The sequence below is a fragment of the Rhinopithecus roxellana genome, chromosome 2 (assembly GCF_007565055.1).
Source record: "Rhinopithecus roxellana isolate Shanxi Qingling chromosome 2, ASM756505v1, whole genome shotgun sequence".
NCBI classification, from domain to species: Eukaryota; Metazoa; Chordata; class Mammalia; order Primates; family Cercopithecidae; genus Rhinopithecus; species Rhinopithecus roxellana.
The window spans coordinates 163,861,971-163,888,210 of NC_044550.1; the positions used below are offsets into that span (position 1 = coordinate 163,861,971).

General features: G+C 41.8%; 1 long non-coding RNA gene across 1 annotated transcript; it reads left to right on the forward strand.

Annotated features, from left to right (window-relative positions):
• The first annotated feature begins 1,219 nt into the window (after positions 1 to 1,219).
• On the forward strand, positions 1,220 to 24,320 carry LOC104674104. The gene is made up of 2 exons (XR_749603.1): positions 1,220 to 3,994; positions 23,523 to 24,320. It is a non-coding gene; the product is annotated as an uncharacterized LOC104674104 (long non-coding RNA).
• Positions 24,321 to 26,240: the final 1,920 nt, after the last annotated feature.

The window sequence follows — 26,240 nt, forward strand, 5'->3', positions numbered from 1 at the left end:
TATTATGTGTGGCGAACCACTTTGGAGTGGTTTTTGGAGTGGCCCACAGCACTCCTGTGACTCCTCTATTATTGCAGGAGGAGGTAAGCCAGGGCCCTTTAAAGTTGATCACTGAAACAATGTGATGGCGCAGAAGAGTTTGTGTGTCATTTAAAAATAGAAGAGTTTTCTGGCCATAACCTGTGCTAGTGGTTGCTGTAATCTTGGGTATCCTGAACAACAGTTGCAAGATTTAAAAGAAACTGAAATGCAGACCTGTTGAACATTATGGTAGAATCCATGGGTCACCTCCCCAGCACACATGTCACCTCTCCAAACAGTTTCCTAATTTCCTGATAGAGCGCTCCCCTCAATTTTCAACTGCTTCTAGCTCCTCATGAGTGGGTCCTCACTGAAATAAACCCACTAGGATATTAAACCCCCTCGCCCCAGTAGTCGGCTCTGAAATGAACTGATAACTCCATCATCGCTAATGAAATTGGAGGAGACATTTGCTAAGGTGTCTGAAAAAGGAAAGAATAAAGAAATATTTACCCCCATAAGTTTTCAGAAGACTCTTTGCCAGCTGGACTAGAATGAGAAAGGCTGTGGCTCTGAGTGACACTGGCAGCCATCTTGAGGCCACAAGGGAGAGCTGGAGCAAGGATGGTGCTGATGCCAAGAAAGCAGAGGTGGAAAGCGGCGATGATCCAAGTCCCTGTCACCATCTTTGAGCCCTGGATCCAGCCATGCCTTGAACTGTTCAGCAGAGAGTTATTATTATTTTTTTAAATCATTTAGACCAGTGTTATTTTTTTTTTTTTGTTACTTCTTATATTGGCACCTATTGTGTACTAGGGCCTTTGCTTGGTACCCAAAATAGAGATGAATATGATCTGTGTTTTGCCCACAAATTCATAGTCTAAGCATGTGGGTAACTCATTAAAATGTAATCTGATTGTCACATGCTGCAATCAAACTAATACAAGATGTAACTTAGCAGTAAGTGTGGGAAAAAAACAGGAATTTCAAATAACAGGAAACAGGGATGACAGTGTAACACAGTTGCTCTCACAAGCTAGCATAATCTTAGCCTGCATTAATTAGGTGTGTGCATGTGAATCACCTGTGGATCTTGATTCAGTAGGTGTGGGGTGGGTCTGAGGTTGTGCATTTGTAACAGGCTCCCAAGTGATGCAAATGCTACTGGCTTTTGGATTACACTTTGAATTGCAAGGGATTAGACCATGCCTGTATGGATGCCCCTCTTTAAAAAGGGGATAATAAGTCACATTCGGATTATAGTGAAGGGATTCAATGTCAGGAAATAGTTGAAGGAAGACAGTATGTTTAATATGGAAAAGAGAAGGCCTCACACAGACTCTGCTGATAGTCTTCAAATAAGTAAGAGAGTGTGCTTTAGAAAAACATTATGTTTGTACTATAGGACCTAGAGTACCCCAGAAATAAGAGGGGTAGACAGAGGCTATGGGAAGATTTCCATTCAGCTTAATAAAGAACCTTGAAAACATTTGCTTCCCAAAGGTGGAAGGGATTGCTTTATGAGGTTTCATATCATGTTGCAGGGTTGCAAATGTATAAGCCTTCTGGGGCTAGGTGGTAAATAAATATAACAGAGGTTAAGAGTATCAGACCATAGGGAGTGGTGAGGATTGACAAACTGGAGACCATGTCCCTGCCTAAAGTCATTTTGATTCACTTTTTAAAGTTATATTGACCAGCTAAAAACTATATATGGATAGGGCCATGACTAGCCTATACAGAGCTTTTGTGCCAGTTAGAAAAAAATGTGTTTCTTTCTTATTTTATTTCCTTCTTTTAGAAAATCGTCTTACTATTTCTTTTTAAAAACAAGGCACTTTACTGTCCTGGAAATGGGTGATAAATCTACAACACTGGTGGCCCTATGGTTGGCAGGGTCCTATGGTTTGTAGGACCCTATGGATGGACTGGATTCATAGCCCTATGGATGGATTGGATTCAGCCCTCTGGAGCCCAGGTTACAACCCTTGTGACTGTAAACCTGTTTCTGAATGTAAAACTGATGAAATTAGGAGAGAAAAGTATTGGTCTAATATTATCAGACAGCAAAATCATAGTGTTCAGGCTAGGAAGACCCTAGGAACATGGGAGGCACAGCATCTACCCTCAGGGAGGTTTGGGGCTGGAGGAGGAAGCAGGTGAGTTAGCAGAGCATCGTGGCACTCGAGGTGTCAGGAGAGAATTCATCTGTGGTATGTGTATTCAGGGCAGACAGCAGGTCAGTTCTACCTAAAGAGGAGTGGGGGGACAGATTTAATAGAGGAGGTGAGGCTTGGAGAGAAAACCTTGAGTGTGACAACCTTCACATCGTGGCATCCTCTCTCCTGGGAAGTGAGACTGTCAGTAGAGGAGGGCCCTTTGGGCTGAGCTCAGAACCACATACATTCCATTTTGCCTAGCCCTTTGTAGCATCAGTTTTTCATGCTGGAGAGCTGGAAACAAGAGGAAAGGCAGACTATTTGTTTTAAAGCCCGTCTTCCAAGTCATATTGAATGTTCTTAGGCCTCCCACATGGTAGATTGAGGCTGACTCAGGGCCATAGACTGGGCAGAGATCACTGGCACAGCCTGTACACCAGCTCTTTAGCTGCCCTCACCTAAACCTCTTGACTTGGTCCCTTAATCCTTAATTAATCTGGAATCCACAGGTTGCACAGGGATATGATTCCTAGATACTGTGACTCTCGAGTCCCTTCTCCTTTCCCACTACTGCTGCTTGTGTCCCCAGATGCCTGGACTTCTCCAACGGCCTTTCTCTTTAGAGACGTCCACAATCTGCTGAATACATAGTTGTGTTTAGGTCACTTTTGCATTCAAAAACCCCTCAATGGCTCCCTATTGCCTTTTCCCATCAAAGGAAGACAAATTCCTCAGCCTGAAATTCAGAATCCTCTTAACAGCTTCGCTACCCTTCTTTCTAAAACATCTGTTCATCTTCAACTCTGGTGAGCGCTTTGTTCTAGCAAGTGGTTCCTCATCTGCATCTTTGCGGAGATTTTCTCTAGGGGAAGAAAGACCTTGGATAGGGCAAGGTAGAAAACCTGCTTTTTTTCCTAGCTCAAAAACCAACTCCATGTATGACTAGTCAAACCACTTAACCTCTCTGGGCTCAGTTTCCTCCTCTGAAGAAAACAGGACTTTGGACAAGAGCAGGGATCTGGGACCTATTTGTTGAATTCAGTTATATGCACTCTTTCTCATCACTATGGCTTATCTATTATGGGTGCACTACAGGTGCACTGAGCTCTTTGTAAGCATTTTCTCATTTCACATGAGTGGTAGTCAGCCTTCAAGATGGTTCCAATGATGCTTGCCTCCTGGTATTCATCTTTGTGAATCCCCTCTCACATTAAATCAGAGCTAACCTGCCATCTGTAGAATACTTACAGATGCGGTGTGTGATTTTTGAGGCGAGGTCATAAAAGGCATTGTCAACTTCCTCCTTGGTCCCTTGAATTGCCCCTTCTGGGGGAAGCCAGACACCGTGCTGTGAGGACACTCAAGCAGCAATGTGGAGATGGCTATGGAGAGAAGACCTCCCACCAACAGCCACCACTGACTTGCCAGTCCTTTGTTAACAGCCAGCTTGGAAGCAGATCTTCCAGCCCCAGTTAGGCCTTCATGTGACTGCAGCCTCGCCGAAGACCCAGAGCTAGAAACATCTAGCTGAACTGCCCCCAGATTTCTGATCCAAAGAAACTATGAGATAATAAATGATCAGTGTTGTTGTAAGCCCCTAAGTCTTTGAGTAATTTGCTTCATAGCAATAGATCACTAATACTATTTGTATTATCTCTGACAGATGAGGAAAATGAGGTTCAGAGCAGTTTAATAGCCCATCTGAGGTTGCGAACTGGTGAGTGACAGGACAGGGATGCAAATCCAGGTCTGCCTGACTTCTTACCCATCACGTTATACGCCTCATGCCTCAGTGTCCCTCTGCCAGGTTCAGAGTAGGTGCTTATTACATAGTTCCAAGTGAACAAACAAACTGTTTTCATGACTGAATATGTAAATCAATTGCACAAGTATATATTTAGAAAAGGAGCCCATAAAGAATGAAAATTTTCAATCTCATTAAATCAGGTTGGAGTTTCCTATTGCTTAGGACTAATCTCTTCAAAAATTTTAGTATCCTAAAATGAAAACTTTATGCTCAAGAATAAAATAAACAACAAAAAAATTTTAGTCTCCAATGAAAGTAATCCTATTATTTGTTCTGATTATATAAATATTGTAAAATAATACACAGAAAAATAAATTAGAATCACCCCCTCTCCTGCTCAACATTATTGACGTTTTGGTTAAAAGCCATCTTCCGGCCGGGCGCGGTGGCTCAAGCCTGTAATCCCAGCACTTTGGGAGGCTGAGACGGGCAGATCACGAGGTCAGGAGATGGAGACCATCCTGGCTAACACGGTGAAACCCCGTCTCTACTAAAAAAATACAAAACACTAGCCGGGCGAGGTGGCAGGTGCCTGTAGTCCCAGCTACTCGGGAGGCTGAGGCAGAAGAATGGCGTGAACCCGGGAGGCGGAGCTTGCCGTGAGCTGAGATCCGGCCACTGCACTCCAGCCTGGGCGACAGAGCGACTCGGTCTCAAAAAAAAAAAAAGCCATCTTCCAGGTTTCTCTCTAGATACAAATACACATATCTAGAAGCTATATACTTACACATGAGTTGCATTATGTTAAATAACTAATTTGAAATTTGCTTTTTTCACTGAGTGATACAAGCATTTTTCCACATCCCTAAGTATACATATCCATCATTATTATTGACTTAATGGTTTTCAAGTATATAGTTTTATGATAATTTAGTTCATTATTCTTCTATATATGGACGTTTCCCTTTTCCCCAAGTTTTTACTATTATTAGAAACTATGTTTTGTTGAACACCCTATGTATATCTTTCTATATTTTCTTTTATATAATTACCCTCAGGATAAATTCCTAGAAGTAGAATGGCTGGTTCAAAGAGTATTTTGAAAGTATCTTATATCTTCATAAATTTTGCCAAACTGTCCTTCAGAAATGTTGTCCTAACTTATATTGCTAATTGCACATGAAAGTGTCCACTTCCCTGTGACCTTGGCAACAGTAGAAACAGTAAATTCTGCATGTTAACTTTAGTGGGTGCGCTGACCTGTCCGGTCTCCTACACGGCACTGATGAGAACTGACTTTTGTCAATAATCGTGAGCAGAGGCAGATATGATCTCTGCATGGTAGTGAAGATCCATGCCTAGAGGGACGTCTTCCTGGTGCCTCTATTTTGGTCTGAACGTATTTTAGTAATGTCAGATTGTTTCTTTTACACCCAGTAAATATCCTTAGAAACCTTTCATTCAAAATCGTTTATTCTAACTTGAGTTGTATAAAGTCACAGCACACTAGTGGCTTATTAAAACAAAGGTAACCGACCTTCCATATAAGGAGCCTTTGTTTTCCTGATGTTTTTCTCCCTTCCTCTGAAGCCTGCTGGTCAGAAGTTACCCCTCTTACACCCCCTCGCTTGTATATCATACCTCCTTCTCTGGTAGTACCACTATGCCATCCTGCAGCCATGAGGCTACTTGTCCCATTTTCTTTTAGACCATGAACTTTCTAAGGCCAAGAATCTGGCACCTGGCACCTGGCACCAAAGATGTCCCCAGTAAAAGTTTATTGAATGAATACAACCTATATTGTAGGTTGTCATGAGTAACTAAACAGCCTATGGAGTGAGCTGGCAAGAGCTCTGTCATGGAGACATTAAGCTGAAGGATTAAACTTGTCTCAGCCACTCATCTGAGTGACCTTGGGCAGATTCCTCCACCTCTGTCAGGCTGTTTCTTTCTGCAGTGAGTTTGTTGAGTGATATCAATGGTCCCCAAAACTGGTTGATCATCAGAATCACCTGGAATCCTCACCAGATACAGGGCTCTGGGTTCTTTTAAGAACCACTGGACAAACTCATCTTTATATCTACCTTCCCATTATTTGACCAAGAACATATTGCCAGCAGTGAGCTTCAGTTTGCAAATCTATAAAATGGGGATGATAACCATGGTGGCTGCCCTAACAACTTCATGGGGCTGAGGAGAAGTTCTAATTATAGGGGGAAGGAACTCAAAACACAACAGTTCTAAACAAGTATGTGAACTGCTGGTCTTTTCTGTCTGCTTTTTTCAATGGGACTTGGAGTACAGTTTTGACTAACCAACCCTAATTGAGAACTCGTGGCTCCCCTTTGGTTATGGATAGGAAATCCTTTGCTGAGGCCCTGTCTTTTGCTTCTCTCACTAGCAATCCAGATTCCATTGAAATATTCCCTCCCTTGTGGAAATCTGCTCTAACCTGGGTGTGGAAGATTATCTCTCTCCAGCTTCCCAGAGACGCTTGTCTCTTGAGCCAACTTAACTATTTCTTCTCACTCCACTCCACCCCTTCTTCTGTCCCTTACTCTGATCCTCTGACTTTTTCTCAAATTTGTCTTCCAATTGGCAGGTGACCCACTAGCAGACTGGCTAGCTTCCCTATGTAGGGTCAGGGTGTAGGAATGATGCTGTAGTAAGCTGCCAGAATGCGGAGCAAACCAAGATGTGGACGCTGTCTCATTACTCCTTTCACAACCAAGTACAGAAGGACCTCATCCTGTTTGGTTTTGCTTCTGTCTTTGGAGGCCCACCCCTGAAGACAGTTGAAGATGAGGAACAGAAAAGGGAAGATAGAGGGAAGGGCTGAAAGATTTATCAAGTAGCTGCTACGCACCAGGTTCCATGCTGGACCCTTTGTATATATTTTAAGAACAGCCAACCTTGATAGCACTCCTGGTTTGCCAGGCAACTTATACAGAGTGTCTGATTTAATCCCCATCCAGGCCTGAAGTGAGAGTTGTCATTCTCATCTTACAGATCAGGAAGCTGAGACTTGGAGGAGTGAAATGTCATGTCCGAGGTCACACGGTCAGCAAGAGCCAGAACCAGATTTTGAACCCTGACCTTACTGACTCGAGTCTGTCCTGCCTGACAGAAATGGCATTTTTTCAGGCTCCATATTTAGCATTCGAATTTCCAGAGAAAGACCTGAACTTAGAATGAGATTTCTTTTCACATTTTGGAGCCAAAATTATTTTAATTTTATGGCTAGGAAAATGTAAACTTACATTTTCAGCAGACCAGAGATGATAAAGTATGCATTTGTCAAATAAAATTCTTTGCTGTGATAAAGTAAATCATTCTTTGGCCTGTAAAAAAGTAGGCCTCACTTGAACTGTTTTCACTTCGGCCTTTGCTAATATTTCTGTTATCTCCAGTAAGGATTACAATGATGAATGCTTTTTATTCGCATAGTTAAGCACTTCAGTGAATGTGTGAACACACAGAGCTTCATAAGTCATAGGGAAATGAAACGACATGATCACCACAAGAAATATCTTGAGAGTCTGACAGATTGGGGTTGGCATCCTGTCTCTGCCACTCATGCGCTATACGACCTTGGCCAAATTCCTTAGCTTTTCTGGTTCTCAGTTTCCTAATGTGTAAAATGTGAATAATAATACATATCTCCCTGGGTAATTTTAAGGATGGAATGAGATGACTTACTTATAGCACTTTGCATTGTACAATACCTGGCATGAAGTGAATGCATAATAAATGTCACAGTTATTATTGGAATAATTCTCAAGGCACTGGTTAATGGCAGTGCCCAGGGCTCACTGAACTTAAAGTTTTTTGGCCATCAAGACTGAGTCTAGGTCATCTTGTTCTGTGGGCCTCAGCTGCTGATGTACTTATGCTGCTCTTAGAAATAGTCCAGGCAGTAAGCAGGTGAAATTCATTAGTAGCTGTATCTGTTGAGATTATTTTGGCTGCAAATAATAATATCCAGCTTAACATGTCTTAAGAATATTAATTGGCTGGGCACGGTGGCTCACGCCTGTAATCCCAGCACTTTGGGAGGCTGAGGCTGGTGGATCATTTGAGGTCAGGAGTTCGAGACCAGCCTGTTCAACATGGTGAAACCCCCATCTCTACTAAAAATACAAAAATTAGGGGGCATAGTGGTGCACACCTGTAATCCCAGCTACTTGGGAGGCTGAGGCAGGAGAATTGCTTGAACTTGGGAGATGGAAGTTGCAGTGAGCCAAGATTGTGCCACTGCACTCCAGCTGGGTGACAGAGTGAGACTCTGTCTCAAAAAAAAAAAAAAAAAAAAAAAAAAAAAATATATATATATATATATATATATATATGTATATATGTGTGTATATGTATATGTGTGTATATATATATAAATCACTTCTCATAAAACATATGCTCAGGGTAAGGTGATTGCAGAGTAGTTTAATTAACTTGCCCCAAGTTGCCACCAAGTTCCCATTTCTTTCTTTGCTGCCATCCTTAGCCTGTGGCTATTAGGTTGGCTCCTTCATGATCCCAAGATGGCTGCAATAACTCCAGGCATCACACATTTACATCACAAAATGCAAAGTCAGAAAGAGGAAAGATGGCTCATTCTATCCTCACATCTCTTTCAAAGACAGGAAATGAATTTCCCCAAAGCACCACCTCCCAGAAGACCTCTCATCAGTTTTTTGGGCCAGAATTTTATCAAATGTTTATCCCAGACCAGTGGTAAGGGAAAGAGGCAGGGCCAGTGATTCTCAACTCTAGCTGAGAACAAATTGGACACCTTTTAAAATAATTACAGACGTCTAGGTTCTGCCCTTAGAGGTTGATTTAATTGGGTGTATGTGGGGTCTTCTACACACGTGTGTGTGTGTGTGTGTGAACATGTGTACACTTCAGGGAGCTCTGTTGTGCATCTAAGATTGAGAACCATTGGTTTAGACCATCCAAGTTTCACCTTCTGAGAGAAAGAGCGTTTAAGCCTTCACTGAAGCACATGAACCAGATTGCAGTTCTAGAAAGAGGACCATGACTACTGGGTGAACATCCAAAAGAATCTGAAAGAAGCAATGGGATAGAAATGGATAACCCCTCCCACTGAGACCCTGCAGTCCTGGAGTGAATGATACCCCCTAAAGGTGTGAAATGCTTTCCAGTCAACCAGCACTAGAATCAGTGAAGCTGCTCATTGTTGAAAATACAGATCCCTGGGCTAAACTACAAATCCACAGTCTCTAAATCTCTGGGAGTTTGCACTTTCCACAAGATCCCTAATTGATTTTTATGCTCACTGACGATTAAAAATTGAGCTGGAGTTCACTGCCAGCCCAATCACCACAAGGGTTCTGGAAACAACAAACATCTCCTCCTAGAAAATTTAGGATATCTGGATTAGGCCTTGTGGTACTGTGAAAAGAACACGTGTTCAAATCTGACTGATCCAAGTCTGAATTCCAGTTCTGCTACCTGTACATTGCATCGTTTTGGTAAATTTCATCTCTTTGAGCCTCCATTTTCTTATCCACACAATCAAGAGTAATACCTACTTTTTAGAGTAATGTTGAGATTAAATGAGATCAAGGAAATGAGAGCAGCTGACACAGATTAGGGCACAATGGATGTCAGTTAGAATTTGGGTCTTCTAACTTTGAGGCCCACACTGCCTCCCAAAATAGTTTACTGAGGTTCTTCCAAAAGTTATAGAAAGGGAGCGCTATGCTCTAGGTTGCAAAGAGCCAAAGCACTGAAGTTGAGACACTTCCCCAAAGTGAAATTGCTTGGTGTTTCAGCCTTAAGGAAAAAGTCTTCCTGGGAAAGCAAAGCTAACAAACTAAAGCTTCCTGGAGGGCTGATTGTTTTAGTCCAGATCAGAAAACATAATGGGCCTGCCCTGGAGTCTCTTTGGCTTGTCTGACATGATTGTGACCTGAATACATGATCAAAGCAACAACAGTAATGTTCCTCTGGGTTGTTAGGCAGGAACCTTGGCATGAATTGTTCAGAAAGGGTCATAGGCAAGGTTGGGTGGAAGGTTTTCTATCACTATTTAGGAAAGAGTGAAGTGTGAGGTCTGGCTGTATTCAAGGCTATGCCAGACTCCAAAGAGCCCATGCTTAACTGCTTAATGGAAGCTCTGGGCTTGGCCAGCCTCCTCCCTGTCAACCCGGTGGCCTCTCTATCTGCCTACTGTGCAGGGAAAGAGTCAAGTGTAAACTAACACTTCATGTAAATGGGCTGTCAGGTCACTGAACCAATATGTTACAGTTAATCTGTTAAAAACAGCAAGGTCCCCCATTTGTAAACATCCCCTTGATAAGCTCTTCATAGCATATACAACCTAGGAAAATGAATGGCATCCCACCAGCTGCCCTGGAGTCAATATCCCTCTGTGCTTGTCCGGATGACCTCTCAATTCAGCTCAGCCCAGACTATCCCAGCCCAATTCATGTGGACCCACCTGAGCTGAGCTCTGTACTACTCCTGGGGTGGGGGTCAGGGATTCCCAAGGAAGAGCCCAAGAGAACCTCCAGCTTTAAATGACTTAGATAATGGGGGATATGGTAACTTTGGAATACTGCCTGGGGTAAAGACTGGAATTGTGGACTGAAAAGTTACGCACCCCTGGCCTTGGATCCTACTTCCCAAGCTCAATGCTGCATGGCTTTGCCAAGTTAATGAGTCACATCTCATATATTTTTAACTCCTGTGGATTTAACTCCATGCACATAGTAAAAGAGAGTGAGGAGAGAGACTGCTATAAATAGTGTGGATGATTTTGACTTCCAGTCTATTCAGTGAACAATATAACCTGGAATGAGAGGTGGGAGATGTGGAACTCAGTTGTCTGAGTCAATTTTGGTCCCTGCTTGTCACTCATGCCATGAATATCTTGTGTTGGGTGTGATTCAAGTATTTTGAGCATACATAGTTGGCTGTAGGACTCTTTTTGCCTGGCTTGCTAACTTCAGAATCCAAGCCCTGTGTAAGATTGGTTTTCGTGCTTCTATCCATCGTAGTGGTGGCACTTGTCAGGCCATACTATGTCATTTTCCCTTTTAAAGTGGGAGACACTTTGAGGGAAGAATCTGGTTCTTCAATGTTTTGGTTCTCTTGCTTCTCTTCTCTCCCAGAACCTAGCACAGAGCCCTGTACTTAATAAATAGTAAAATTAGCACTTGGTGCCTACAGTGGTCCTCTCTGCCCCTACCTCATCCTTAAATGGAAGCAAAAGCAGGAGTACTCCAGTGTGACTTACCCTTTCTAGCCAAGGTGGTCAGCTCAGGGCTGAATCCATCTCTAGGATTACAGAACTTAAGAATAACACAGTGGCTTAGAAATGAATGATGGAGGTAGAGCTTTTGATGGCATTCAAATCCCTGGTTCCACTGTGTCCTGGAGTTCAAACATATATCTATGCTTAAGTTCTGTGAGACCCAGCATCCATGTGAAAAGCTTATAGGCTTACCTAAGCTAGTTCAGGGCAGGTTTCCATCACTGCAACTAAAATAGTCCTAAGCAACACAATAATTTAGATTATTAAATGGTCCTGTGTCACTTGGATCAAGAGTTCAAGATAGACTCATTAGCAGGGATTCTCACAAACAGTCCTGCCTTAAGAATAAACCCTGTATTCTTAAGTGGCCACAGAGCTGAAAGAATTAGTTGATATTCATAGGCCCAGGCCATCACTTGTTTGAACCAAACCTTATGCAAGTATACTCTAGAAATGAAAATTCCTCAGGGCAACCATTGCGATGCACTGGTTACCTGTCCTCAAACGTAACTAAAGGATGAAGTGTAGAGACTGTTAGCTTTGATTTCCCAGAAAGACTTTTTCCTTAAGGCTGAGACACCAAGCAATTGCACTTTGGGGAAATGGCTCAATGAACCAGTGTTTTGGTTCATTACAACCTAGGGCATGGCACTCCCATTCTATTGCTTTAGGAAAAACTTCAACAAACTATTTTGGGAGACAGTGTGGGCCTGAAAGTTAGAAGACCCAAATTCTAGTTTGCTATATGATTATGAACAATTTGCTTCGTCTCTCAGGCCCTCCATTTACTGGTTTGTAAAATGAGGGCATTTGATTAGGAATGAAACATAAGTTTTGTCTGGCCATCTGCCTCCACACTTGCCAGCTAACTCCACTTCTACCTTCCCACCCAAATTACCATGTAATATTCAGTGCACAAACTCACAAACTAAGGAATGAAGGAAATATTCTCTTATTTTTCTACAATAAACTTAATTTTTGTCTGAAGCCCTTCTTGTACCTGTGTGGTCTGTCTCATTTATTTTCCCAGGGTCACGAACAAGTTCTGGAAGCTTTATAAACAGGCAGGTCCATTTGGTCTTCACAGGCATCCATCTTCACCAGCATCCACAGAGACACCCCCATTATACTGTTTCATCCTCAGTCACTGGTCTGAACAGGTTGCCTTGGAGAGGTCTCATTGGCCTGAGTAAGCTTCCTTCAAGCCAGCAGTTCTGTCCTCTACCCCTGGGCCGCTCTTGGACACATGTGTATCATCCTGATGCTACCAAGGCAGTCGGACTTGAAAAAATCAGTGAGTTGTCTCGGTCTGATTGCTGAGACATCTCCACAACTATGTCTATATTCAGACCTTGCTGCTACCCTGGGTTCTGATCCAGGTGAAGAGGAATAAATCTCCCTTTCTTTCAGATCCAGCAAAGTGTCTTTGGGACTCATTCCAAGAATCAAACCCAGAGCCTTTTTCAGAGACACTGCACTTCTCTGCACTCCTCACTTTCCTTCTGACTCACTACAATTTCTTAAATTGGAGTATCTTTATCATGCAGGTATGTACTTCTGTGTAGTTCCTTTTGCCCATTTTGCTTTCTCCTCAGTCTGTTATCTGTGCTGAATCTTACCAATTTCTTTCACAACCGAGGATCTTAACACTGAAAACCTAAAAAGACACTTTTTTGGCCTTTTTTTTCCATATGACTTCCCTGAAATAATGGACACTGCCTGATGCTACTTTTGATGAAATATGAAGAAGGAAGGCACACATGTAAATAAGAGTATGAGAATAAAAACCCAGTTCATTTTTCTAAATATTATCCCAAAACACAACACAGTGAAGTGTGAGCTGTGCTCCAGTGGAAGCACTCTCTTTTTGCATCATTTGGCATCTCAGTTGCAAACAACAGAATCCACTGTGTTTTAAACAGAGAAGGCATTAATTGGTTGCCTTCAGAGTCTTTGGGAGGGCCAGAGAGCCGTGCTCAGGGATAATGCAAGCAGGAACACTCACGTCACACCCCTCCATGGTTCACAGCTGCAATCTGATGGTAGTGAGGCCCAGATACCACAATTGGCACCACACATGAATGCGGGGCACTATTTCTAAGATCTCTGCCCCTCTGCTGAACTGCCTCTGCCACATGCTGCTATTCTCACCCTGAAGTTGATTCTGCATGGTACCTCCTTACTCACATCGTTCCCTCCGGATAGAAGGAATATGTCTGATGGACAGAGCTGAGGTCATGTGCTGACCTCCTAACTGCAAGGAAGCCTGGGAAGAGAAGCTTTCTGGCTTAGAACTTGAAGAGATGGGACTCGTAATGTAGGAAATTACCATAGAGTAGGAAAGATATTCAAAAGATGATGAGTGCCATTGATAAAAAGTGTCACAGTGCTCTTCTTTGCAGCCAAACTCAAATATTTGACCTGCTCTAGGGAGATTTCCCTGCATAAGTCTCTATCATATGCTTCCTCTCTCCAATTTGTCATAGCCTTTATAGTCTGACACTATAGGGTTTTATTCTCACTGCTGGCTGTTAAGGTCTCTAACACTTCCACAAGCTGTCATAGTCAGTTTAGTTTAGTCAGTGTTAGTCAGTGTTCTGACTCTAAAATAGAAGACAACTTGAGAACAACCTTGTAATGCCTGCTAACTCTGGAGACTAAATCTATGTTCCTGATTGTAATTGTACTGCTTTTGTAAAAAGACATAGTATTACTCTTTTTTTTTTTTTTTTTTTTTTTTTTTTACTTCTTCCATGTGCTAGACACTTTTATAATAATAAAAGCCATTTAGGCTAGGTGCAGTGGCTCACGCCTGTAATCCCAGCACTTTGGGAGGTGGGGGCAGGCAGATCACCTGAGGCCGGTAGTTCAAGACCAGCCTGGCCAACATGGTGAAACCCTGTCTCTACTAAAAATTTAAAAATTAGCCAGGCATGGCGACATGCACCTGTAATCCCAGCTACTTGGGAGGCTGAGGCAGGAGAAACACTTGAACCCAGGAGGTGGAGGTTGTGATGAGCACTCCAGCCTGGAGTGTTGCCTGGGTGACAGAGCAAGACTTCATCTCAAAAAAATAATAAAATAAAAGCCATTTATTAAACAAAGTGTCAAATGGAACATAGGCTAACTTCAGGGCTGACTGGCACCTGGGCCACCTGCCCTGTGGTGAGAACAGGTTTCCTGTGGGTTGGCCACAGGTCTCTGGACGCACCGACTAAAAGCTTGTATGCATGCCAGGGCAGCCTTCACGTTCTCCAGGGGAAGGACTGTGAAGGAAAAGGTGAGGAGAAACTTACGAGGCGAAAGAGATTTCATCATGTGTTAACTTGAAGAATGGGAGAAAGATTTCCAGAGAAATCTTTAGAGGGAAGTGCTGCCTGAAGCTCTGATTCTTGGATAAATTCATGTAAAAGAATGAGAACTATTACAGATGGACAATTTGACTATCGAGTCAGTCCAATTGTAACTGGTTTTTAGAATTTTCAGAATAAATTTAAGAAAATTGTAGAAAATAAAAATGCACTAGAAGCACCCACAAAACCACTATACCTTCACGGTTATACCTCACAGTTGCTATTAATATTTTTATTCTAGAACTTGTATTTATAATCTTCCGTCCTTTTCACTTCATATCAGTTTATAATGCCTTTTTAAATATGGCCAAATAGTTTCATAATTATTATTTTTAATGAGTTAAAATGTTTCTTTGAGTAAATATGTCATAATTATACAACTTTTCTCCTATTTTTGGAGATAGAAGGTTTCCTCAACTTTTTAGATATGGTAAATGATGCAGCTTCCATCCTCTACACTCAAATGAGTCTTCATGCCCAGTATGTATTTGCTCAGTCTCAGGCAAAGCTGCATCACTCATTCTGTCTCAGGCCATTACCTCCACGTGTGTTGCCAGTCTCCTGCCTGTATGAGGTCTTATAGAGTATTTAACCCTTTTTCTTTCCTGTATTTTCAACTCTTAAACACTTACAGTCAGGTGTGAGGTTTTCCTGTCTTAAAACATTACCCGCTTGGCCTTGGGTCTCCCTCTTACCCCCAGAACCGCCCCCCCCACTCACCCCTGGGTTGCATCTCAGGGTCTCCCGGCTCCTGTCCCCTTCAGTCAATGGGAACTGCCCTTGCAAATGCCCCCCAGAGGGCTTATACTGACCTTTCTCAGGCTATATCCTAAGACTTGACTTCTTCATCTTATGATATCCCTGCATCCTTGGCTTCTGTTCCTTTCCAATGGCTCTGTGTCTTCAGTCTCTATCTCCTTGCACATGTCTGCCTTTACTTACATATTGTTTCTCCCAAGGATCCCATTCTTGGTTTACTTCTCATCCAAAAGATGTTCTCTCTTTCTCTGGAGTTTTATTCATTCTCAGTTTCAACTACTCTCAGTGTCTGAGGAGTCTCCAGAGATACAGAGCCAATTAGACAGATAGATAGATGACAGATAATCTAGGAGATTTATTATGGGAACTGGCTCATATGATAATGGAGGCTGAGACATACCAAGGTACTACTGTCTTCAAGTAGGAGAATCAGGAAAGTCAGTGGTGTAATTTGGTCTAAGGCTTGAGAAACTGGGAGGTGGCTGATATAAGTCCTGGAGTCCAAAGTCCTGAGAACCAGTATCTCCAAGGGCAGGAGAAGATGGATGACCCAGCTCAAGGAGAGAGAGTAAATTCACTCTTCTCTGCCTCTGTGTTCTATCTGTGTTCTATCTGGGCCCTCAGTGGATTGTGTGATACCCACCCACATTGGCAAGGGCAGATGTTCTTTACTCAGTTTACTTACTTAAATGCTGCTCTCTCTGGAAGCATTCTCACAGACACACCCCCATAATGTCTACCAGCTATCTAGGTGTCTTTATCCTTCTCAAGTTGATACATACAATTAACCAGCAACTCAGTGAGTTGCTAACTCTAAATACCTCTATTTCTAACTCTAACCCTTCTCCTACCTCATCCTTCTCCTATAATCAGGCTTCCATCCTTCCATTTTACAAATATTTGTCAAGAGCCTTTTGTGTACCAATGTTTTTTTCTAGATTGCATTCAAAGACAAATCAAGAAGAATCCTCCGTGAAAACTCATACATCTATTTGCAGTTGGACGTCTCCAATTGAATGCCATACACACAACTTACATTGAACTCATCCTATAACTCCTCTCCCACACAGATCAGCTCCTTCACTTGTGCTTAATTAATAGCACCACCATCCAGCTAGTTGCCCATTCCAGAAACGCAGGAGTTATTCTGGGCTAGCTCTAACCTCAATCCCTATGTCTTCATGATTCAGTCAACAAATATTCCTGAATCTCTATGCCAGCCCTCTCCCCTCCCACCACAGCTATGCCCTTTGTCTGCATCCATTGCTTATTGTTTTGCAATGACCTCTTAATGGATCTCGAGGCCTCTAGGATGATTCCTAAACACTAACATGGCTATGCCACTCCCTAATTAAAATTTCCAGTGGCTTCCCATTGCATGTGGGATAAAGTCCAGTTATCCTAGTATGATGTCCAGGTTCTCACCTGGCTTACTCCTCTAGCCATCTTTCTGCCTTCTGTGTCTTACACTTGACGGGTTGTGACACTGAACTACTTGTAGTTTGACCAGTTTATTCCTTATTAGATGCATTTCCTCTTTTTCTATAATCACCTTTTCTACTTTCTCACCATCCAGCTCCATTTTTTTTTTTTTTTTTTCTATAAGCCCAACCTCTGGCATCTTCTGCAGAAAGTTTTTCCTGATCTCTCCTTTCTCACCTCCCTGGGCTTAGTCAGCTCCAGGTTCTGGGTGATTCTAGTAGCCTGTACATCTCTTTGTAACTACACACATTATGTGTATCTGTTTACGTGTCTGTCTTCCTTAGGAATTCAAATAAATGTTGAATAAATTCATTTTAAAATCCTATAAGTGTGCCTAGCAATTCTATGTTAGTTACTCAACACTCTTGTTCAGAATAATTTGGTGGGTTTCTCATCATAAAACCAGGGGAGAAACATGTCTGCAGGATTGTCAGAGATTTCCCAAATGGACAGAGAATTGCTACTTCACCTTTGACCTCTCGACCTCTCATCCCAGTCACTGACTTTGAGACCACAGCAAAGCTCCCAGAATTTCAAGCACTGGACAGAGTCTCTGACCAACAGATTAATTTTAGAGTCATTGAAATTCCGCCAACTCTGGGGGGAATGATTGGGAGCCAGGCTGACAACCAGCAAAGGAGGAAATTACTCTCTGTCTCTTTCAAGATGAGAGAGCTGTAACCACGGTGCCTCCCCCAGTGATGCTGTTCAAAAAACATAAATTTAATACTTTTATGAAACTCAATCTTCTAACCATAAGCGTTTCAGGGATCTCTTTGATGTTCAGGAAAAGCAGCCTGGTGCCAATGTCTTTTGCACATATGGTGAGGACCCCGCCTTGCACATGAGCTGAGCATTTTGGGTTCCTCAACACTCTGGAAGAGTTATCTTTTGTTTAAATGACTCAACAAACATTTGTTTAGCCCCTACCGTGTTCAAAACACATATTTTTCTTTCCCCTAGAGAATGAGCACAGATTTCTGAATCAGGCAAAAGCAAGTTCAAATCCTCTCTTCGCCCCTAACTGGCCACAGATTATTAGCATACCCCTGGATGACTGAGTACTGGTTTTCTCATCTGTGAAATGTGGTTATAATATTTACCTTTCAGGAAAATATCAAGGATTATGTGAGGCAGAATAAGAAAGAGGCTGCCTTGCCCTGTGCCTGGTACCTAAATGTTTATTTAAAAGAGAAACTAGGAAAATCCAACTTTGTATAAATATTATTTGCATTAACAAATTGTGGCTATGTTACTACAAGAAGCACATTTAGTAAGACTTTAAAAACCATTATGGACACATCATTTAGGAATGTAGTTGGCTGCAGAAACAATAAGCCAGTGGTAGGCCAGTAAATGTTTAATAATGGACTCTCTGGGGGAAAAATAAAGTTCTGATTTGTAGCGTTCACTGACTTCTGTAAAGTAAATACTCCCACCAAGGCTGATTTCAAGCTATCAATGTGGTGTCACTGAATACAGAGTTGGGAAGATACATAGTATCTAGTATATGGTATATAGCAATGAAGACATATGATATCTCCACCATTCATACACAATAGATGCACATAAACCCAAGAGCAGAGATAACAGACTAGAGCACAGTTATAGATAATAGTACATTTTGTGAAACATTTAGGAAGCAATGAGTTTTGAGTATTTACAACCTTCATTTTAAATATAATTTAATTGTAAGATTCCACAACTTAATTTTTAATAATGTCTGTGTTTAACAATTGACTATAAAGTTCTGAAAAATTTAACAATTACCTTTCACAAGTTGATGAGAGTCAGCTCTGACACACCACTACATAAAATCCTACTATAGTGACTTAAACACAACACATTTCCTTTGTTTTGTGTAGCAGGAAGTTCAGGGATGAGCATCTGAGGGCTGGTGGCTCATCAGGAACCAAGACTCTTTTTTTTCTGCTCTGATGTCCCAAGCACAAAGGCTTCATCCTCGTTCAAATGGCTTCAAGATTGCGAGATGGCTTCCATCCACTCCATGTCTGCATGCAACGGAGCAACAAGGGAGAAGGAAAAGGGTGAAGTGTGTTTATTTGGTAAAAGACATTGTATTCATTTCCTATTGCTGCTGTAATGAATTATCATAAAACTTAACACAAAACAACAGTGGCTAAAAGCAATACACATTTGTTAACTTATTGTTAACACATTTGTTCTGGATACAGGAGGTCCTTTGTTAGGAGGGCTGGCCTGCTTCTGGAGGCCTTAGGGGAGAATCTAGTTCCTTGCCTTTCCCAGCTCTAGAAGCCACCCTCATTTGTTGGCTTGTGGGACTTTTTTGTCTTGAAAGCCATCAATGGATGGTTGAGTCTTTCTCACATCACAGCACTCTGACTCTGCTTTTGTTGCCACTTCTCTTCCTCTGACTCTTCTGCCTCCCTTTTCCACATGAAGAGCATTGTGATTACATTGGACCCACCTGGATAATCCAGGAGACTCCCCCTGTATTAGTCCATTTGCATTGCTAAAAAGGATTCCCAGAGGCTGGTTAATTTATAAAGAAAAGAGGTTTATTTGGCTCATGGTTCTGCAGGATGTACAAGTATGGCACCAGCATCTACTTGGCTTCTGGTGAGGCCTCAGGAAGTTTCCAATCATGGCAGAAGGCAAAGGGGGTGCTACTGTGTCACATGGTGACAGAGGGAGCAAGAGAGAAAGGGAGGAGGTGCCACGCTCTTTTAAACAACCAGATCCCATGTGAACTCATAGAAAACTCACTCATTACTGTAAGGACAGCACCAAGCCATTCATGAGGGATCCATTCCCATGACCCAGACACCTCCTACTGGGCCCCACCTCCAACATTAGAGGTTGCATTTCAAGATAAGATTTGAAGGAAACAAAACATCCAAACCGTATCACTCACCGTTGAAATATCCTTACCTTAATTCCAGCTGCAAAGTCCCTTTTGCCAAGGAAGGTAACATATTCACATGTTCTAGGGATTAGAATGTGAACAACATTGCGAGTCATTATTCTGCGTACCACAGACACTCTCCCCAGGGACTATTTTCCATATCTCACTGTCTGGAGGTGTGCTGTCACAAGGCCACCCCTAGTTGCATGGCAGGCTGGGGGATCAAATTTTAGCTTTTAGAGCAATTTTGAAAATGCAGGTAAGACATTTAGGGCTGGAAATAACATTTGGGTCACCCAACCAATATTGGCCGCCACAGTAGGAAATAATACATAGCCAAATGGGTCTACACCTCAGAGCCTGCTGCTTGACTCAGTGAAATTGTGTTTTAAAAATAGACTATTATCCCAAAGTAATAATTGTTGGGTTGACTATACCAAAGGTCATTGCTCACACATGCTTCCTTTCTTCCCCTCCACCTCTTACCTCTCTTCCCTTTCCCTCCCCTCCTTTCTCCTCTCTTCTGCCTCTGTGGGCCTGCAAGTTTCACAGCCTGTCTTTTGGCTTGTAGTAGACCAAGGAGATGAGTTTCTATGTTCACTTTTGTGTCTGACACAGTATGGTGGGATGTTGTTCACTATCCCTTCAAATCATGGAACAGGGAATCAAATGCAGCATTTTGACCAGTTGTCCTCATCAATCCACAATTACTCATGTTGGAAAACTTATACTACATAACTCTTCTGCCTGTTTTTCAATTGTTAGACATTGTAATGGGAGAGGGCATTGGGTAAAGGATTAGGCAGCCACAGACATCTGATGGTGAGGTATGTTGACTTAAACAGTAGAGTTACCTACGGGGAGGAAGAACTTTATGGTTCAGACTGATAAAATAGTTCCTCACTGACTTTGCTATGGTACCTGAATTTTTCAATATGATGGGAAATATGGCATGTTGTTTCTACATGACAGGAAATATGATACATTATTATTATTGAAAGATCTTTTGATTTCCAACTTGGCCACTGTAAAGAGGATAGAATCTAAAAGAAAATGGTCTGGTGGTGTCACTTAGGTATGTCTCCAATAGGAAAGCAGTGGATATTGGAAAAGAACCTGATAAAATTTTTCGTATTCCATAGAAGTGTGGACAATATCGACTATGCCATTGAATATTCCTTTTATAAAAAGGTGAGACATTTTAGAATTTACTACCCATAAAAGCTTTGCTTCACCTCCAGAAACATAAGCTTATGTATTGAAAACAGGAGGTGTTTTGGTTACACGCTTGGCATCTCTATATAGTGCTAAGGTTGGAGGAGGCCTGGAAAGAATTTTCAAGGAAGACATATTATAGACTTCCTTCCCTTTCGAGCCTCTCTAAACAAGGGCTTCATAAACATATGGAGTGATGTGAGGAGTTTTTGCTGTTGCTTCTCTTTCTTGTAAACCACATGTGCTGCATATATGAAGCCAGCATCTATGAGAGAGAACTGAACAGGATAAGAAGTTTGTTGACAAAATACCTGGCCCTTGGAGTCGGCTCCAAGCCTCTAATGGTGCCTCCAGCCACTCAAGACAGCAGGGGCTTAACATTTTGACATTGTTGTCTAATTTTTCTTTGTCTCTTCCTGTTCTCTGCCACTTGGTGGTAGCCTAGGTTGCACAGGATCATGTGAATCCACTTAGTCACATCTGCAAATGAGAGCCTTCCAAGTGTAAACCTTATTCATCAGTGTGATTTAAGCTACATCTTGGTGATAGGGCATCCATCTCAACAAATGGCGTAGGGCCAGCAAAAGTCAAAGACTCAACCAACATGCATGATCATTGTTCAAAGACATGTCAAAAGGAAGAGAAGTACATTTTAAACATTTTGGTATATACATAACATAAAATTTACTATTTTAACCATTTTTAATTATGCAGTTCAGTGGCATTAAGTATATTCACATCCACTGTTGTTCAACCATCACCACCATTTATCTGCAGAACTTTTCCATTTTCCCAAACTGAAACTCTGTCCCCATTATACACTAGGTTTCCATTTCCCTTCCCTTCAGCTTCTGGCAACCACCATTCGGCAACATCCTTTCTGTCTCTATGAATTTGACTCCTCTAAGTACCTCAAAGTAAGTAGAATTATTTAAGATTTGTCCTTTTGGGTCTGGTGTATTTCACTTAGCATAATGTTTTCAAGGTTCTTCCACATTGCAACACATGTCAGACTTCCATTCCTTTTTATGGCTGAACAATATTCCATTGTATGTACATACTGTATGTTGCTGATCTATTCATCTGCTGTGAGGCATAATCTCATTGTGGTTTTGTTTTGTGTTTACCTAATGATTAGTGATGCTGAACATCTTTTCTTGTGCTTATTGACCATTTGTATGTCTTCTCTGGAGAAATGTCCATTCTGTTCTTTGCCTATTTTTCAGCTGTTTTGTTTGTTTGTTTGTTTTTTGTTGTTGAGTTGTATAAAGTACAGATTCTCAAATTACAGACTACATAACGATGATAACCATGACTTGGAGAGTGTTAATTAACCAGCAAACTGACCTACCCACCCTTCCCTCATTTCAAGCCCAAGGGTATAAAGTATCATTTACATGGATGTGTGTCTGCAATCTCATTTCAACACCTTGACAGTCACCAGGTGTTTCTGTAAAAAGGCATCTGTACAAACTATAGCATCTGTTTAGAAGTAGCGAATCCAGAGAGGAGGGAGGTTTAGAAATCTAGCAGCTGGTCTCAGTTTGAATATTTAATGTCAATTTGGACAGTGGGCCTGAAATGCTAGAACGCAAACAAAGATTTCCATGTTCTAATTATCTTCCGACCACTGTTGTGCTAAGCTCTACTTGGCTTCCCTTACTGGCACTTCAACTCTCCAGGCTGTACCATTTTGAGGGAAAACAGGGTGGCTCTCTGCATAAAATGCCACGGAATATGAAAAGTAAAGCAGCTTTGTCTGCTTTACCAGGGGAAAACTCCAGACTTTCTCAAGTACCCTTCCAAGTTTTCCAAATCGTTCTGAGAATACTGAGAAGCAGGTACATCTTGTATGTTCTAGAACCTGTCCTCTTGGAATTGTTGCCTTCAGCTTGTTCCTCAATCACTCTTGATTTCTGAAGCAGCATGTCTTCCACCCAAGCTTTCACAACAGCTGCTAATACCACCAGTGCCTGCATCAAAGCTGCAGAGACTGGTCACAAACACATCATGTCCAACTGTTGCCTAGGCCTTTGGCTTCAAGGTTTCAGACACCTTGCCCTTAACTTGTCTTATTCTTTTGACTTGTATTGCTCTTTTACAGCATCTGCCTTACCACAAATCAGGCCTGAGCTCTGTGTGCAGGACCTAGGGGCTGTCTGATAACATGAGCGGCTCTTAGACCCACCCTACTGATGTGAACACATTGCTGTCTGGCCAAAGCTGTAGAAAGGAGTGCACAGTTCCTAGGATGAATGTTCCTCTACCAGGATACTCTTATTTTCTTCCATATTAAAAGACCTCCTGTTGAGTCCACACTCTTCCTCCATCATTGCCAGCTATGAATAAATCTCAGGGTGGGCATACAGACTGGGATCCTACTCCATGATTTTGACAATAAAAGTACTATATTTCAGCTACAGTTATTCATTCACTAATTTTTCTCTTGAGACGAATCTAGCACAAAGGTACTTCCATGTTTTAAATAGCAAAATCTAAATTTTATTTTTCTAGTGAGAATATTCCAACATATTCTGGCATTTCATCTTAAAATTCTTTGCTTTGCTTTTTAATAGGTTTACATATACATCTTAACACATTCATTCCCAAACGCTCCTAGGGAGATTGCTGAACTAGAAGATTGAATTGAGATTGGAGTCTTCCTGGAATAAATAAAAGAACAGTCACTAAAGGGTAATGGGATCCATTTATTATTCTGCCAGGCTCCTTTGCATACTATTCTAACAAACTCCTTGGGTGAATAAGAACCAAAGCCGGTCTTTAGAACACTGGGACTCACAGATGGAGGATGGGAAAAGTGCTGTGCTCATGGAAAAAATATTTCATTTGTTGACTTGGCTTTAAATTGTATTACAGTTGAAAATGGGAGAAGCACTTGTGGTTAATTTAACAGATCCATTAGTGAAAGGACCCTTAGAAATCTGTCGAAACTTTTTATTATATAAATAGGGAAATTTCTCAGATGGGAAAAATAACTTGCTCTAACTCAAATTACAAGAGCCACATGTCACTTGTTCATCATTTTGTGGCCAAACAACTCTATGCAGGTTGTTCTGAATCATAGTTATTATCCTTGGACTGTTTGTTAATGGTTGTTACTGACTCTTAATGGTCTGTGTTGTTTACCTTCCAAGGGTCTAACATTTTAACATGTAAAAGAACCTTGTAGCATAGGAAGAAGAAGGTTTCGATGGTAAAATCAACCCTAAGGCCACCTAGTAAACTCAATGAGCAGGGGCTCTTAACCTGAGGTCCTTAGAAGGGCTTTAACCTGCTGGGTGCAGTGGCTCTTGCCTGTAATCCCAGCACTTTGGGAGGCCGAGGCGGGCGGATCACTTGAAGTCAGGAGTTTGAGACCACCCTGGCCAATGTGGTGCAATCCCGTCTCTACTAAAAATACAAAAAAAAATGACCCGGGTGTGGTGTCAGGCACCTGTAATCCCAGCTACTCAGGAGGCTGAAGCAGGAGAATCATTTGAACCCGGGAAATGGAGGTTGCAGTGAGCCTAGATCGTACCATTTGCACTCCAGCCTGGCCAAAACAAGAGCGAAACTCCATCTCAACAACAACAACAACAACAACAACAACAACAACAACAACACAAAAGGGTTTTTAGCTTTGACATTATATGCATTAAGCTCTTGGAATTATATGAATTATTTTATGCATGGGTAGTTACATGCATTTTCTTTAGGGAGGGGATCTGTCGAATTCTGGACTTTCTTGACTGGCTGGATAAGACAAACCTTGAACATAAAAGTATTTTATTGGCTTATTTTCCTGGAGCTCATATCCCACTCCCTAACAACTTCCAGGGTGGCTGAATCTAATTGCACTGTTTCTGTTTTTGTATGCCTTGCAACTCTTGCCCCTGACTTCATTCGGATTTGGGGTTCTTTTTACTTTGTGGATGAAAAAGACACAAGGATGACTCCACACATTCATACCTCCCAGCTTAGTACCACCCAGTGGTAAGAAAATGACTCTCAGTCCCTACATGGGTCATATAGATGGCCATCACCACTCACTGGGTCTAGGGTGTTGAGCCATTCTGGTTAATCAGCCTGAGTCATCTTTGCACCCTGCCCCTAAACATTGATATTGACATTCTTACAGAACACACAGAGTCAGAGAAGAGTTCTCTAAAGGCACCAGGAGAAGGGGATTGGGAAGTTCATGGAGCAGATAAAGCTCTAGCAAACAGATTTTTTGGGGGTCCACCATTCCCCAGATTCTCAAGGGATCTGTTTCAGAAAGGTCAACAAAAGTTTTCTTAGGAGCAAAGGCTATGTTATGGATCTCCTAGTAGATTGCACGAAACACTCTCCTGGCCTAACTCAAGGAGGCAGAGTACTTGGTTTTCACACAGTAACATATTTTTTCATCTATACAAGTGTGCTTTGAATACTCCCTCTGCAATATAAATGTTGTTTGGCCTTTGGGTTCACTTCATCTGCATAGCCTACTAATAGGAAAGTTGTCAATTTACTTGGAACAAATAAAGACAATTCTGTTTTCTGTAAAATATAAAATGCACATGATATGATTTGATCATGGCTGCCCTTCTGTGAATGTGCATTCCTGAATGACTGTCACGAATTTTATCAATCAGAACTCAGGAGAGTACTAATCCAGAGAGATGTCAAATCCACAGTTGTTTGTTCTTGGCCTCAATCTCAGTGCCTGGGAATTCTTCAGTAGCAGCACATGCACCATGGCTTAATATCTTTACAGAATTACATGAACACACAACTTTTTTGTCTTTCTTTTTAGAATTAAAATAAGTAATATTTTAGGCCATTCTAAAGTGGAGACTAATATTTCCCAGGACTGATAGAAAACTTCTCACCAGGAAAATAGAAATGAGATGATAATTTGTGCAGAGGGGGCCTTCAAAGAAAAAAGAGTAGGCTTCCATTGCTTTTAATTAGGGAGTCTATTTTAATGCTCCATTGAGGCTCTTTTTGATGGCACATTAGGGTCCATTGGGAAGGATATTAATTAAGCTCCAGGGTATTCTGTGTTGGAGGTCAAATGGGATAAGCTGGCATTATCGAGCAGCAAGGAAGAGAGGAAAAGTGGGAAAAGATCCTGAAAGCCAGGTGTATTGGTTCCAGTGCTGGCCAACCACTTTGTCTGAGGGGACCTATGTTGTATCAATAGTCCACCAGCTGTCCAGTCCTTCAGGGAATAGAGTTCTACAACTGGGAGAATTCTACCTGCTATTTCCTCAGGACAACTGTAACATTCAGGGGACCTGTGCATACCTAGGTGATAAAAGCTATATTTCTCACCTATGGGTGGTAACTTGGCTTT